A 15922-nucleotide genomic window follows, 5' to 3' on the forward strand; every position below is an offset into this window, starting at 1 on the left:
TTTCGGCCAGTCATGTTTTTCAGTGATACATTTACATTTAGTCATTTAGCAGACGCTTTTGTTCAAAGCGACTTACAAATTAGGACTAAATTAAGCGAGTCATCATGAAGAGGCAAAACCAACACAAGAAGTGCTCAAAATACAAAGTTCAGGCATTGTTCAGAGTAGCATAAGCCCGATAAGCGATGATTTAAAGGAAAAGTTTTTTTTTTTATGAGGTTAAGTGCTCACGGAAGTTTCAGTTGTCTTTTGAATGTTGTTTATTTTATTTTTCACATTTTATTTATTAGGTTAGAGGTTGTGGGGAATAGTTTAAGGAAATTATATTATATTTGGTTCTTTAATTTGGCGCCATTTTAAGTTCCTTTTCCCTATAATTCCTATTTGTATCTTCTTTATCTTCTGTGTGTTTTCATTTACATTGTACATAGCTCACTCCCTGTATCTAGTGGCTTCAGCTTTTTTTGTAATAAATTATCACGTTTCCAACACTTCGTGTTCTATATGGTTATTTTTGTTGTACTCACAGCAGTGTGATATCTGAATGTTGCGTCCCATCTCCTAGAAAGAACGAGAGAGAGAGAGAGAGTGTAAGAATGTTGGGACGCCTGATGGGAAGGCAGATAGTCTCCTCATGAGGGACATCTCGTCCAGATGGCGTGTGCACACAGAAACGCTGAAGTGCAGCGGGTTCATTAGAGAGTCACAGCTGGACATTCGGACCGTCTGCATTAGTTTTGGACCTGCAGACATCTTTCATATTCAAACACTCGAGCGGATCAGAAGAAGGGGATGAGCCGTCAGGCAAGTGTTATTTGAATAAACTCCTGATGTACTTACAAACTTTCCAATGCCTCATTTTATGAGTACAAAACCTATTTGTACTACTGTAGAAGTTTGGGACCATTCTGGACATTATTAGTGGGGTAATTTACGAGATACATCCTAGGATCCGTTAGCGCCTGCACTAAACCATCCGGCTGATATCTCTAAATAAGCTCTAACTTTAATAATGTTCAACCAAGGGAAAAAGGCTTCTGGGGGGTGTTTGGCTCGAGGTCATGGTGCAAAGGACCCTAGGTTGATTTTACTCCGAACCATCCCTTTAAATGATGTAGTCAAGTTAATTCACATGTATTTATATAATGGTTTATACAGTACAGATTCATGTAAAATTCATCAATTATGAAACAAATTCAAGTTCAACTCTAAAGCAACACTACAGAAGACGAGTGTTGTCATTCAACTCAATTCGGTTCACTGTCATTCAATTCAGAAACAGTTAAATGATGCAAAGTTTATCAATTATGACATTAATTAAATTGAAACTTTTTAGTGACAAAAAAAAAATATATATATATTTTTTTTTCTTCATACATTTCTCATAACCAGCTTTCAGCTTCACATTCAAAAAATGCGCTAGAACTACCAAAAAACTACCACTTCATTCTTGTGTCAAATCAACTGTGGCAAATTAGCTTAAAAGGTAAATATGAATAATTAAATATAACTTGTAATAATGAATTATAAATATTTGGTTCATTTAAATCGATGTAGCTGAATTAATATGACAATAAATGAATCTGTTTGTCCAGCGAACACTCGGTATTGATCATCTATCTACTCTCAGAAAGGATATTTTTTTTGTGGCCACAGAAAAATGTCAGTTTTCTTTAACTAAAATCAGACACACATAACTCATCTAAACAAACACGTAGGCCTACACACAAATCACGCATACATGGGTAAAACCAATAAACAGAATGAGGGGGAATGAAGCAATGAAACGAGTCATTTAACCATCTGAACTGAAGCCTAAGACGTTGAACGAGTGTCCGGATGAAGTCTCTGGAGAAAGTCTTGATGGTTTGGTGAGTCGATGGTGTTGAAAATGCAATCAATTTCTTCTGCATTGGACGAAGAAATTATGAAATTCTGATGTTAGTTTGACTGTCATGGTCAAGGAAGTTATAAGCATGTTATAGATAAGTGTAGCAACATTCACTTCTGGGGAATAATTAACTCAAGAGTTTATGAATGTGATTTGCTTATCGTCTACATAGATTAAATTACCCAAAGAGGGAATATATTTGATCAATTGCCAGGGTAATTTTACCAGAATTAATTTCAGTTATCTAAACAAGTTCGTCCCGCGAACTGGATGTAAGACTTCTTTATCAAAACTCAATAAAACTCACCCTGTTTATAAACTTAAAAAGGAAGATTAAAATGTCTGGCCATGGAAATTACTCTTTCTTTTGTTTATACAATGTAGGTTACTGTAAAGCTTCATAGCTTAGATCATACATTTTCAGGGACTTCGAGTTGGTGAGCAATAAAGCAGATTCAATTCAAGAAGATTATTGGGTTTAATAAAAACAAACTAAGGAATACATAATTACACACGGAATAAATGTATGTACAGATTACGAATAACGAATGAGGGTGAGAGAGAGAGAGAGAGAGATAGTGAGAGAAAGTGAAAGTGAAAGAAAATCTCTGTATGGCAGAAATCACAGACGAAGTAACCTTTGAAAGCCAACAAGAAATCATATCACCCTAAGTAGGGCGAAACAATAAGAGCTAGAGACAGCTGGTTCTTGCGAAATGGTTCTTTGTGTTGCTGGAGGAGCGCGTGTGTCGGTCCTTCGGAGCGGGGCGGCCTCTCTCGTTCTTCCGGGGGCGAGCAGAGTCGCGGGGAAATCAAAGGTCCATCGAAAGTGAAGTTACCAGAATTCGGACTCCGTTCATTTCGCCCGCAGGTAGAAATGAACAAAGACGAATACGAAAAGCAAAGCAAAGACTTAAGGAAAAGAAACGAAACACGGAGATAACTCCCGAAGGAGTCATTCAGGAGACCTCTCTCTGGCGAAGTGCCCTGAGGGGTTTTCTGGTCAGGGGCCTCATTTATAAAACTGTGCGTAGGAACCTTACTAAAAGTGTACGTACGCACAAAAGCCAAAAATGGCGTACGCAAAAAAATATTCAGACTTATAAAACCGTGCGTACGCCAGTACCTGCGCAGAATTCACTTTATAAATCCCAGTCAGCGGAAGATTGTGCGTACATGCGTCTCCACCCGAAATAACCATATATGGAGCTTACAACGCCTAGTTTTACTATGCAGATCCTCATCTACATATCATTTGCATATGATTATTCATCCACGTGATAACTTAAACGTTATCACGTGGATGAATAATCATATGCAAATGATATAAACGGTACAAGAAACATTACATTAATACAAATCAAGTAGTTATCCTTGCCTTGTTTTTGAATAGCCTACATAAATCAAATAGTGTAAAATACATTTCAGAGAAAGTTTTTCTCAATCTTTTCCACTTGCCGAATTGTATTTTTAATTGATTTATATTTTTAATGGAAACAGATAGGCCTTGGGCATTATTTGCACGAAACTATTTTCTCAGACAATCTGGTATTATCATGATAAGCAATTATCTCTGTGGTTAAAACATTAAAACGCAGCACGCCGCAGGAAAAGTGTTCAAAAACAATCGCATCCACAACAAATATTTCTATTGATTGAATTGAATATAAAAAAATGTTGTAACTTTTCAGTATGATTTCATGTTTAAGTGTTTAACTCCATAATTTGAATGGCATATTTAATCTAAATGTTTATATCAGAAGTAAAACATAGTTTAAATCATTATTTTATTTATTTAAACTGGGGATAGCTTCCGGCTTGCAGAGAGAGAAGGGGGAGAGGAGGACCTGATAATGATCACTCTAAAGTTTTCCCCACGTGACTCGTGGGGACAGGTCTGTTGTACTGGAGGCCCTCAGCGGGCCCATCAAAAGTGTCAGAGGGGCCATTTGGCCCAGACCTGGTGGCTCCATGCCAGTAATTTAGATGCTCGAGAGTCCTGATTTACATTCGAGAGTTCAAAGTGTAAAAGCTGTGGATTTCAGAAGGAATGTGTTTATTGTTTGCAGAAAGAAAGAATCATGAATCTAGTCCATACACTACATACGGTTACATTAACTAGTGTTTCTGTAATAAAACATGCATAAAACAGAATACAATACAAAAGACACTATACATGTCACATAATCATACACACAATGTCCTGGAGATATGCATGTTCCTTCATATAAGGTTTGCCTATATATTAATGGAAAGTCTTTTTTTATGAGTTATGTGCCATGGTCCTGTTGCATGTTGGGTATTCCTTATTTTATATTTATTTCATGCATTCGGGCAACTTGTTTCATTATATATCACAGTATTACATTTTTTTGATATTTCAAAATGGTATTACCGTAGAAATTTAGTTTTGGCTGTGTTTGATTGGGGAAAAAAGATTTGATGTCGTCACTGAATGTATTTTGTGTTGAAGAAGTGATAAATGATCCATATTAGCTCACAAGTTTTGAAAAAGTGATCATATTGAGAAATGTGTCCTAGCCATTGTAAACAAAACAAAAAACAACAACCTGGAAATATTGTGAAATATAATATTACAATATCATTATGAGTTCGCTTAGGAAAGTTTTGAGTATTGCGAGTAATTACTTGGTATCCCTCTAAGAGGTCTAGAAAGTTATCAAACCAGATGCCTTAGTAAACCTGTGAAAATCCTATCAGACAATAGGCATCCTCTGTTTGATAATTCTGAGAGATTACCATCGGGTCGGAGATTTAGGATGCCAGCGATCTTTAAAAACGGGGGAAAAATCCAGTCAAATTCTTAAATGAAAAGTCTCAGTGATGATTGTTTTTTTGTTTGTTTGTTTTTTGGGGTATTTTTCGTGTTTTTATATTTATGTACATTGTTGGTTCTTTGTGTGTACGCATGTTGTAACACAAGCAACAAAAATGTCCCCATGGGGATAATAAAGTAATCAATCAATCAAGTCCTAACCTTCTGCCTGTCCGTCCAGGTGAGTCTGGTGTTGAACGGCTGGCCGGTGTTCTCTGCTTTCGCCGGCGACCAACGCTGGTCTGGTTGTAACAGTTCTAGTAAACTGTTACCTGTCTCCTATGTTGAATGCAAGTTGTAATTTCACTCCCTGCCATTAGGGGGCACTAGGGAGTCAGTATCTGGGAGATCTCTCCAGGCCAGAGAGTAAAAGGAAGAGGGAAGTGTGAGTTAGGAATACCTGTTAGCTGAGAGAACATGCTCTTTCCATGCTTTCATTTGGAAAACCCTGTTGAGGAACATCTGTGCTCTATATCTCAATGTGAGTTGATTTATTTGTTCCTTTAACATTGACAAAGGTTTATAGTGTGAATGAATTTTACTTGCTGAACCTGATGTTGTATCGTTTGTTTTATTTTGACCAGAGGGTTTTGGTATCTGCTTGATTTTGAGGGCTTCTCAACTGGTTCAAGTTCTTTGTGTTGTTATCTTCAACGTGGAAGTATATCCGAACACCTGAACGAAAAGACACTTTTTCCTTGGATTAACCCCTGTTGAACAAATGTGAATGATGTTCTTCTAACATCTTAAACATCTACAATGATGTGATGGACTAAGGACATTTGTGGTAACTCTGGACTTTAATATTGGGGGTACATTTATAAGGTTTTGCTTCCACGTGCTCTGCCTCTTGTAATTTTGTCAAGACATTTTGTATGATCTAAAAATGTATACTTTACTTAAGGGAAATATAACTGTTGGTAAATGGTGATCGATCCCTCCTCATTTATTTATGTGACCCTTGGTGTTAGTGTTACATGGAGAGAGGAGATAAAGCCTCGCTCAAACTGGAGAGAGGAAACCTGATGGCGGATGGAAATACTCCACCTTCTCAGGGTTCCTTGTTTTTCCCCTGTAGAAACAGAAGTTTGTGTGGAAAACAGAGACACTGATGAAAAAACACATTCAGCAGAAGGACTACTTACTTTCGTTGATGGACTTCTTCCTCTGCAACCTTTCTTTATGCATGAACCTGCTTCTTAGTAGGGTAGACTGAGTACAGTTGAGACACTTTTTGCATTTAGATTTTTCACACGAAAATAGATACTGAAAAGAAGTGAATTTCCACATGACGTTTCATTAGCTTGTAGACTAAGATATTATCAATCAATAATACCCACAAGTAGTTTATATTTTCCACAATTAGCTCATAAAAATAAGGTGCTTTTTGTCTCAACTTTGTCTCCCATTTTTAATGATGTAAAGGCAACTAACCATTCATTATAAAAAATAAAGACAAAAAAAGAAAATAACAATTGGGCAAAATTGTTGTTTATTCATCCATTTATATTTATTCATTTTATTTTAAATTAGCACTGGTTAAAATTTATAAAAAGCAGGAACAAGATCTGTAACAATATTTATTAATAATACACAGTTTAAATATCACATTTTATTTTCATTTGCGTCCTATGCTGGCTAATTACGACGTTTAACCTGTTATCATAACACTGAACAACTAAACAGTGTGTGACCTAAAAGAGCTCGATCGGGGGTGCAGTCTCCGCTGGCCACCTCGCACATTTCTCTAGATTTTACAATGACCTTGCACGACACAAAACCATGAAATATGCCAGTTTTTAGGGCACAGAATAACGTTTGTGGTGATACCAGTTACGTTTAACAGTCCCATAAGGATAATAAGCTATTCATTGTGGAGAGTGCATGGCGAAGTGAACTTCATACCTTAGAAAAAAAAACTTTTCCCGATATCTTCGGATCGGAGATGCGTCCGTTGTTCAAATTTCTCACGATCAAAGAGGACACTAATACGCATGAGCACAGCAAAAATCACAACTTTTGCTTGCTGCGAACGCAGGTTATTTAAGGTGTCTCAACTGTACACAGTCTACCCTACATGATTAACGGGGCTATATGTAGAATTCAGAAACCCTTGTTATTAGCGACACCGGTGGTCATTACGTGAACTGCAGCAGCAACTTATTGTTCGCACTCGTAACAAAAGTGATTCAAAGACTCGATATATACACTGCAAAGGTCTTTTTTGTTCTTCTCTTGGAAGTAAAAGAAGTTATGCTGCTAACGAACATCCGACGCCGTCCTCTGCTGAGAGATTTAGATGAATATGTGAATATGTGCTGCAGTTTTTCTCTCGATAACATAATAAACACACAACAAAAATGAGAAACAGAAGTTACAGAAGTATGGGGATGTTTGCAGCAGCTCTGAGATTCACCAGCACCATGACAACAGATGAGGTTTGATTATTTATATATATAATTATTTATTTATCTATATGTAGAAACACTTGTTAATAGCGACCCCGGTGGTCATTACGTGAACTGCAGCATCAGTCGCGCTCGTACTCGTGCACACGTAACACACAAGAGACTGGACGTGATTCAATGTGCCGATATACTCATAGTGAAGGTCTTTTTTGTTCTTAATTAGAAGTAAAAAGAAGTTGGAAATACCTTTGCAAGGATTTACTGTTAACAAGCAACCTGTGGCCATCCACTGCTCTTAGATTTAGATTAATATGTAAACAAGTGCTGTGCGCTTTCCTCTCAATAACAAAATAACACGAAAAATAACAGCAGTGAGAAAACAGCAGTTCAGAAAGAATCTGATCGTAGAAATGTTTGCAGCAGCTCTGAGATTTGGCATCACGACGACAGACGAGGTTTGATTATTTATTATAAAGTATATTTGAGACTATAGACTATATAGATCTGTCTCTGTGAGACTGTAGTTTGAATGAATCCCTTTTCTTCGCATGACACATTGACATTACAGTACAGAACGGCTCTTTTGGTGTTATCCTGAACATTGTATAAGCATTCGTTCGTTTTCATGTGTCATTGATTGGAGGAGAGGCTCTCGGGAGCGTAAACATCACATTCTTTTGATTTTCCCGCCAAAAACATCCCAAGTCCTCCACATAAAAATCAATCTATAGGCTTTCAAAGACAACTTAAGACACAGGGGAAGGTCTCATTTTTTCATATTTTTCCTTGCAAGCTGTTCACACATTGGCATTAAAAAGCAATTAATGCATGAAAATTCTTATATATCGCCCCTTTAACATGTTGCATTGCACGTGCAGTGTGCAAAATGGGATACAAAAATGTAAAAAAAAAAAAAAAAAAAAACGTACAAATTTGTGTAACAACTTCCAGTGTTTTTTACTTGTTGGAACTTGAAAAACATATAACCAATTTAACTTGAGCAATTTACTTTTCTTTTTGTTCTAAAATCATCTGAGAATATATGTATATATAAAAAACAATTACCTTCAAATAATTCTGTGTTTAAAATAAAACTGATATACACAGCTGATATCTGGCTCAAAGCTGTTCTTGCTTTATACAGGAGCTCCATCTGCTGAATATGAGATAGAAATGTTTTCTTGACAGAGATTATCAATGAGACTTTACTTTATAGTCTAAGAGTTATACTACGTACAGTGTTTAATTCCTTAAAAATGCCTCCACATGTGCAAGTCATTTAAGAAAATACTAATTGTAAAATTGAATTATTGTCTAAACATTTAGCAGTCGCCAAATGTATGTTGCAGGTCACTTTACAAACTTCTCAACCTTCTCAACTGTAGTAACCTGAAAATAACCTTTCAGTGATCAGTTCTTAAAGCCTTTTAGTATGTGAAGATTTTGTTTATTTATTTTTTTACTTTTTCCACTATAAAGAAGCCTTTGTGAAATGTAAAGTTTCCACTGATGTTAAAGGCTCTTAATGGAAATAAGATTCAAATAAAGAACCTTTATTTTTAACAGCGTAGAATAAAAAAAAAGAAAAGAAAGATTGCATGTAATTGTCAGGGAATCGAGGTAAGCGGTCGCTTTAAATGACTGACAGGATTGCATTAACTGATTCATGATTCCTATCTGAACTGTTGATAGAAGGGAATTATTATTGCATTTTAAAGGTCCTATGATATGAATCACACGTTACAGGCTTTAAAAACCAACGTCTGTGTAGTTTTACACATTTTCTGTTGTCTTATTGTTATAATGTAATTATATGTGTTCCAGTGCAGTTTTTTGGTTGTAAACAATGTTTGTTAGAGGAAGTATTTTAAGACCAATTCATGCAAAACCTTGAGTTGTTTTAAAGATGCAAAATGTTTCCGTCTGAACACACAGACACTGATTTCCATTCGACTTTGGCTCTTTATTTAAATGGCATCGCTGAGCATGAAAATAACCAGTAACTGAGCTCGTCCAGGTGGCGATGTTAACTACACTGCTCAAAAAAATAAAGGGAACACTTTTTAATCAGAGAATAGCATCAAGTCAGTTAAACTCCTGGGATATTGATCTGGTCAGTTAAGTAACAGAGGGGGTTGGTAATCAGTTTCAGCTGCTTTAGTGTTAATGAAATTAACAGCAGGTGCACTAGATGGGCAACAGTGAGACAACCCCCAAAACAGGAATGGTTTTACAGGTGGAGGCCACTGACATGTTTTCCCTACTCATCTTTTCGGACTGTTTTTCACCAGTTTTGCATTTGGCTAGGGTCAGTGTCACTACTGGTAGCATGAGGCGATACCTGGACCCTACAGAGGTTGCGCAGGCAGTCCAGCTCCTTCAGGATGGCTCATCAATACGTGCCATTGCCAGAAGGTTTGCTGTGTCTCCCAGCACAGTCTCAAGAGCATGGAGGAGATTCCAGAAAGACAGACAGCTACTCTAGGAGAGCTGGACAGGGCCGTAGAAGGTCCTTAACCCATCAGCAGGACCGGTATCTGCTCCTTTGTGCGAGGAGGAACATGATGAGCACTGCCAGAGCCCTACAAAATGACCTCCAGCAGGCCACTGGTGTGAATGTCTCTGACCAAACAATCAGAAACAGACTTCATGAGGGTGGCCTGAGGGCCCGACGGCCTCTAGTGGGCCCTGTGCTCACTGCCCAGCACCAGGGAGCTCGATTGGCATTTCCCATTGAACACCAGAATTGGCAGGTCCGCCACTGGTGCCCTGTGGTTTTCACAAATGAGAGCAGGTTCACCCTGAGCACGTGACAGACAGGAAAGGGTCTGGAGAAGCCGTGGAGAATGTTATGCTGCCTGTAACATCGTTCAGCATGACCAGTTTGGTGGTGGGTCAGTGATGGTCTGGGGAGGCATATCCATGGAGGGACGCACAGACCTCTGCAGGCTAGACAATGGCACCGTGACTGCCATTAGGTATCGGGATGAAATCCTTGGATCCATTGTCAGACCCTATGCTGGTGCAGTGGGTCCTGGGTTCCTGCTGGTGCACAACAATGCCCGGCCTCATGTGGCGAGAGCATGCAGGCAGTTCCTGGAGGATGAAGGAATGATACCATTGAAGGGCCACCACGCTCACCTGACCTACATCCAATAGAACACCTCTGGGACATTGTGTTTCGGTCCATCTGACATCACCTGGTTGCACCTCAGACTGTCCAGGAGCTCAGTGATGCGCTGGTCCAGATCTGGGAGGAAATACCCCAGGACACCATCCGTCGTCTCAGTAGGAGTATGTCTCGACGTTGTCAGGCATGCATACAAGCACGTGGGGGCCATACAAACTACTGAGAACCATTTTGAGTTGCTGCAATGAAATTTCAGCAAAATTGACAAGCCTGCTGCATCATTTTTTCACTCAGATTTCCGGGGTGTCTTTGAATTCAGTCCTCTGTAGGTTGATCATTTTCATTTCCATCAAACGATGTGGCATCCTTTCGTTCATAACACATTACCCAGTCCATATTAATATAGATATCCAGCATGATATTTTTCCCCATTGAGATCTGATGTGTTTTCAAAGTGTTCCTTTAATTTTTTTGAGCAGTGTATATTGCATTCGTTGTTGTTACATTTGCTCCGTGTTGCAGCGGTTTTGATGAATTATTAGCTGTTAATGGTTTATGTTTGCTACACCCTGAAGTGACACAATAGTTACAAGGACAGAAACAAAAAGCAAGTCAATGTTTATACTTTTATAGAAAGAACATGACCAAAAAAGCAACAGTTACAAAAAAAAAAAAACGTTTTGGTGGCACATTTCAGCTTCCTTGATCACAGTAGCGTGTAACAGTTTAAAGTTTGTAGTTTCTAAAAGGTCAAATTATATAAACAATACAGAGCATTAGGGACTATGCTAAGTTCATACCCTCCCCTCCCATAGAGTTGGTTGGGTCCATACAGTAGCCCATCTTTTCCAAAATGTTTTCTCAGGTAGGCTACCGCGGCACCGCCTACCGATAGCTGGGCCGGCCCTACCGTAACGGTACGCGTCAGAGAGGATGAATGGGAGGAAGAGGCCAGGAGGGGCTGAAAAAGCCAGGTTGAAAAAAGAAAGGCATTGGAGGAGGATGCTGCCAAATGTGCCAAGCTTACAGATTTATTTTCAAGAGGACAAGCACAAGTGGCAACAGGTAAAGAGAGATAGGTCTAGTAATGATTAGCATTAGCAACGCTGCAACATAATTATTCGGCTAATACCATTGTAGCGTTGTCAACCTATTCACAAGCTAAATATAAAATTTAATTAAAATATTAGCCTTTTTGTATCACCCCAATACATGGCGATTCATAGACTTTGCAAATATTATGCAATTTAATATTGATAACAAAACTCAAGCTTGATCTGTGTATGCAGTAAAATGACCTCTTAATTATTTTTTTGTACCTTCTGAGCAGCAGATAAGCGATAAGCCAGTCCCCCGCTGAAAATGAGGAGGCCATAATGACTACAGGGACAGGTAGAGAGGATACCAGAGTAAACAATATGAATTAAAGTTATTTAACCCTCAGGTTGTGTTCAAAACCCTAAAACACCTTTTGTGTTCCCAGTCAAAAATGACCGGTCTACAAAAAAATCACTTGTTATGCAATATAATCACCCAATATTGGATTCAATCTTCAATACATTTGTAAATATTACATAAAATATGAAAAAATTGGCACTATTGATCACACTAGTCTACTTTAATTTTTCACCAGGAAATTTGTTTTGAAAAGCTTTTATTTTGTACAAAATCGCACATAGTCACACTTGTGGTGTTCCCGGTCAAAAATGACCGACCTACAAAAAAATAGCTTATAAATCTCTCATTATACTATATTATCACCCAATATTGGATTCAATATTTTTGTCAACTTGTTTTCTTTCAATTAGGACTGGTTTTATATTTCTATTTTCATCTGATTAATCATGGGCCTAATTTATCTGAGAGTAGGTATCAGGTTTTTTGATTAAAAAAGCATTATTTTTGAATATTTTTGAATAAATTTGGAAATATTAAATAAAATATGAAAAAAATTGGCAATGACAGCCCCCCATGATGTCTCATTCCAACAAATCCAGCCTAATGACTAATCTGAGTCTGACACCCCTGGTATATGCCCTTCTGCCCTTTTTGTTATGCAATACAGGTGAGTCAGATGCTGAAAGAGCAGATATAGAGACAGCATCCAGTGAGACAATTTTTCATATACCATCCTCAGCAGCCCAAAAAACACCACCTACTAGCTAAAGTTTTTCACTGCAAGCATGGCACCAACCGAAGTGGTTGACATTCAGTGAAAAAACACAATCACTGTATTGTTCTGTGTTTGGCATTTGCACCTGCTGCAAGTTATAGTCCTTTCATAAAGGGAGGTATGAAAACATGGAAACATGTTCATTAGTGGATAGAAGAGCATGAGAAAAGTAAGATCCACAGAGATAGTGCTGATGCTTACTTTCTGTTGGCTAAAAGGGCAGATATAAAAAGCCTTCTGGCAGACAAACAATTGTCTTTACATCATGAGCAGGTGAAGAAGAAGCGTCAGGTGATGGAAGGCATAATAGATGTGGTAAAAGTCAAAGGCAAATGTGGACTTAGTTACAGAGGGGATAAAGCAGAGGCTGCTTATACACTAGAAGATACTGCAGTCAATCATGGCAACTTTCTAGAGTTGGTAATACTTTTGAGTTGTTATGATCTGTGCCTTCAACAGCACATTAGCAGTTGTATTGAGCAAAGCAAGAAGCATCATGACACTGGTGCAAAAGGTAGAGGATCTCTTGTGACTCTGCTATCAAAGGACATTGTTGGGAAAGTTGTGGATGCTCTCAGCCAGGTCATAAAGGGCACAATTTCAGATGAGGTTAGAGAGGCGGTACTGTTTTCGGTTCAGATCGATACAACCCAAGATGTCACATCAAAGGACCAGTGTGCTATCATTGTAAGATGTGTCATAGATGTAGTTCATGAGCGGTTGGTTGCTGTGGTGAACTGTGAAAAATCCACAGGTAAACATCTGACACAGCTACTAAAGAACACATTAGACAAACTTGGCATTGACATTGGCATGTGTGTGGGCAACTCCACTGATGGTGCAGTAAATATGCAGGGACCGTATAAAGGGTTCTCTGCATTCCTGTCTGAACAGTCTCCAACACAAATTCATGTCTGGTGTTATGCACATGTTTTAAATCTGGTACTGGCAGACACAACAGGCAGTGTCATTCTCACTACTTAATAATGTGGCAGTTTTCCTCAGGGAGTCTTATAAACATATGCAGACTTGGGAAGAGACAAGTGAGGACACACATCACAGGAGACTGAGCCCAATAGAGGAAACCAGGTGGTGGGCTAAGGATCAGGCTCTCACTAAAGTCTTTGGGTGTTTTGGTAATCCCCAGGATGCATTGTTTGTTGACCTGCTGCTGACCCTAGCCTCTGTTGAGGAAGATGGAAGTATGAAGTCAACAGTGAGGGTCAAAGCAAAGGGATTAATTGAAAATCTTCTGAAATATGAGATTTTCCTTATTGCTCAAACTTTCCTTTGCATTTTCCAACATACATCCCCCCCTCTCCAAATACCTACAGACACACGGAGTGGATATTGTGTCAGCTCAGCGTCCGGTTAAGGGGACAAAGGATAACCTCAAAAAATATGTCAGGGACTTTGAGGGAGTGAAAGTGGCAGCTGATAAGTTTGTGAGTTGGGCCAATGAAAAGCTGGAAGAGATGGACAACTATGAACTAGTTCTGCAGACTGACCTTCCAGAGAAGCGTGTCCGAAAAAAGAAAAGAATGCCAGGAGAGCTTTTAGATGATGAACCTGTAGCCTCATCTGATGCTGCCTTTGAGGTGAATGTCCATAATGTTATTCTGGACACTGTGGCAGGTAGCATAGATAGGAGGTTTACAGCAAATGCAAAACTTGCCTCAGATTTTGCTTTTCTTGACCCCTAAAAACTTTGCTGAAATAAAGATAAATGGGCTCCCTAACTCAGCACTCCAGGAGATCAGCAAATGTCTGCTTAGATTTGATGACAGAGCTACTGTTAGCACATTACAAACTGAGCTTTCTAGCCTGGCATACCAGTGGGACAGACTGAAACAGTCCTCTCTTGAAGGTTATACTGTCAGGACATGTAGTGGGGTGACACAGGAAGGTCAGGAGGATAGTGGCGGACTGCCATATATGGAAGAACCAGAGATGGAACTTGAAAGCAGGACCTGTTCCTCCTGCAAAAACTGTGCCATTTGTGTCCATTTAATATTCTCACAGTATAACCTCCTCACAGATGCTTATCATGTAATTGGTTATACGCTTCTGTTGACAGTCCATCACACAGGTTGCATGTGAGAGAAGCTTCTCAACTTTAAAATTTGTGAAGAATAGGCTACGAAGCTCATTGAGTCAGGACAACTTGGAGGCTTTCATGTTAATGTTCACAGAGAAAGAAATCCATGTCTATAAGCAACGACACGGCTATCGATAAAGTGGCTGAAACCAGTGCACTGCTTAGGCGGCTACTGATGCTGTAGATGCTGTTGGTGCTATTCGCAATGTAACTGTAAACTGTACTGTGACTTGAACTGGAGACATTAGTTCAATATGCCTCTTTGTGGAAGAGTGGGATACATTTCAAATGCTTTCTTTCTTTCTTTTTTTCTGCTTTTGTTAATTTATCAACCTATCCTTGTGGAATAGTGGAATATTTGTTGTTAACTTCTCAGCTTAAGTGAATTATTATTTAACCTTTACATTATTTGTTGAACCATGGTATTAATAAAAACTACACAATAGTAAGAGCTGAACTGTTGCTTCATTTATCCAATTTGGAAAAAATGCTAATTTGGAATTCCACCATGGAAAAAGAGGGCCGGTCTTGGGCCTGAAACTCCCGGGCTGAAAAGTGGCCCCACTCCGGCCCTGCTTTATTATTATTATTATTATTATTCCTGCCCAATGGGAGTCTATGGCAGCCCAATCAATGGAAAGTGTGAAAATGATCAAATCTGGCACAATTGTAGTGATGCTAATGAATAGTGATTGGACTAATTTTTGGAGTCTCTAGGACCAACTCTATAGTGCCATCACCAGTTCAAAAATGCACTTTTCTAAAGGTTATAACTTTTGAACCTTTTGATCTAGAAAAATAAAACTTAGTACACCTACTTTGTCTCATCATTGTCACGGTCACCAGCTAGTCACCACCTCCTCACTACATTTCCCATCATCCTCCCTGGCCCTCACCTACATGCATTTCCCAATAACAGAGATCACCGTCACCTGTCACCAGTCTTCACTGATCATCATCCGTCACTATATAACTCTTCCCTCTGCATTTCACCATGGTCTGGTCTCGTTGTTCCCTCAAAGAGCACTTACCTGCATGATACCTACCAAAACTAGCCATCTCCAGTCATCTGCTTCCTTCATCCGTCTCCAGTCATCCGCTTCCTTCATCCGTCTCCAGTCATCCGCTTCCTTCATCCGTCTTCTAGGGATGGGCAAATGAAGCACTGAGGCTTTCCCTTGATTGTTTCGGGAAAAGATTCAAAGCATCAAGAATCTCGAAAACAGCACCATCTTGTGGCAGGTCAAATTTATGGCAGCCATAACGCAGCACCATTGTTTTATCTATTAAGCACAAATAAAAACCTGTCTATGCTAAATGTTCAGTTTTCTGATAATATAATTCACATAAAAGTGTGGCAATAAATTAAATGTAACAATTATATTA

Source organism: Scardinius erythrophthalmus (genome assembly GCF_964197995.2).
Source record: "Scardinius erythrophthalmus genome assembly, chromosome: 2".
NCBI classification, from domain to species: Eukaryota; Metazoa; Chordata; class Actinopteri; order Cypriniformes; family Leuciscidae; genus Scardinius; species Scardinius erythrophthalmus.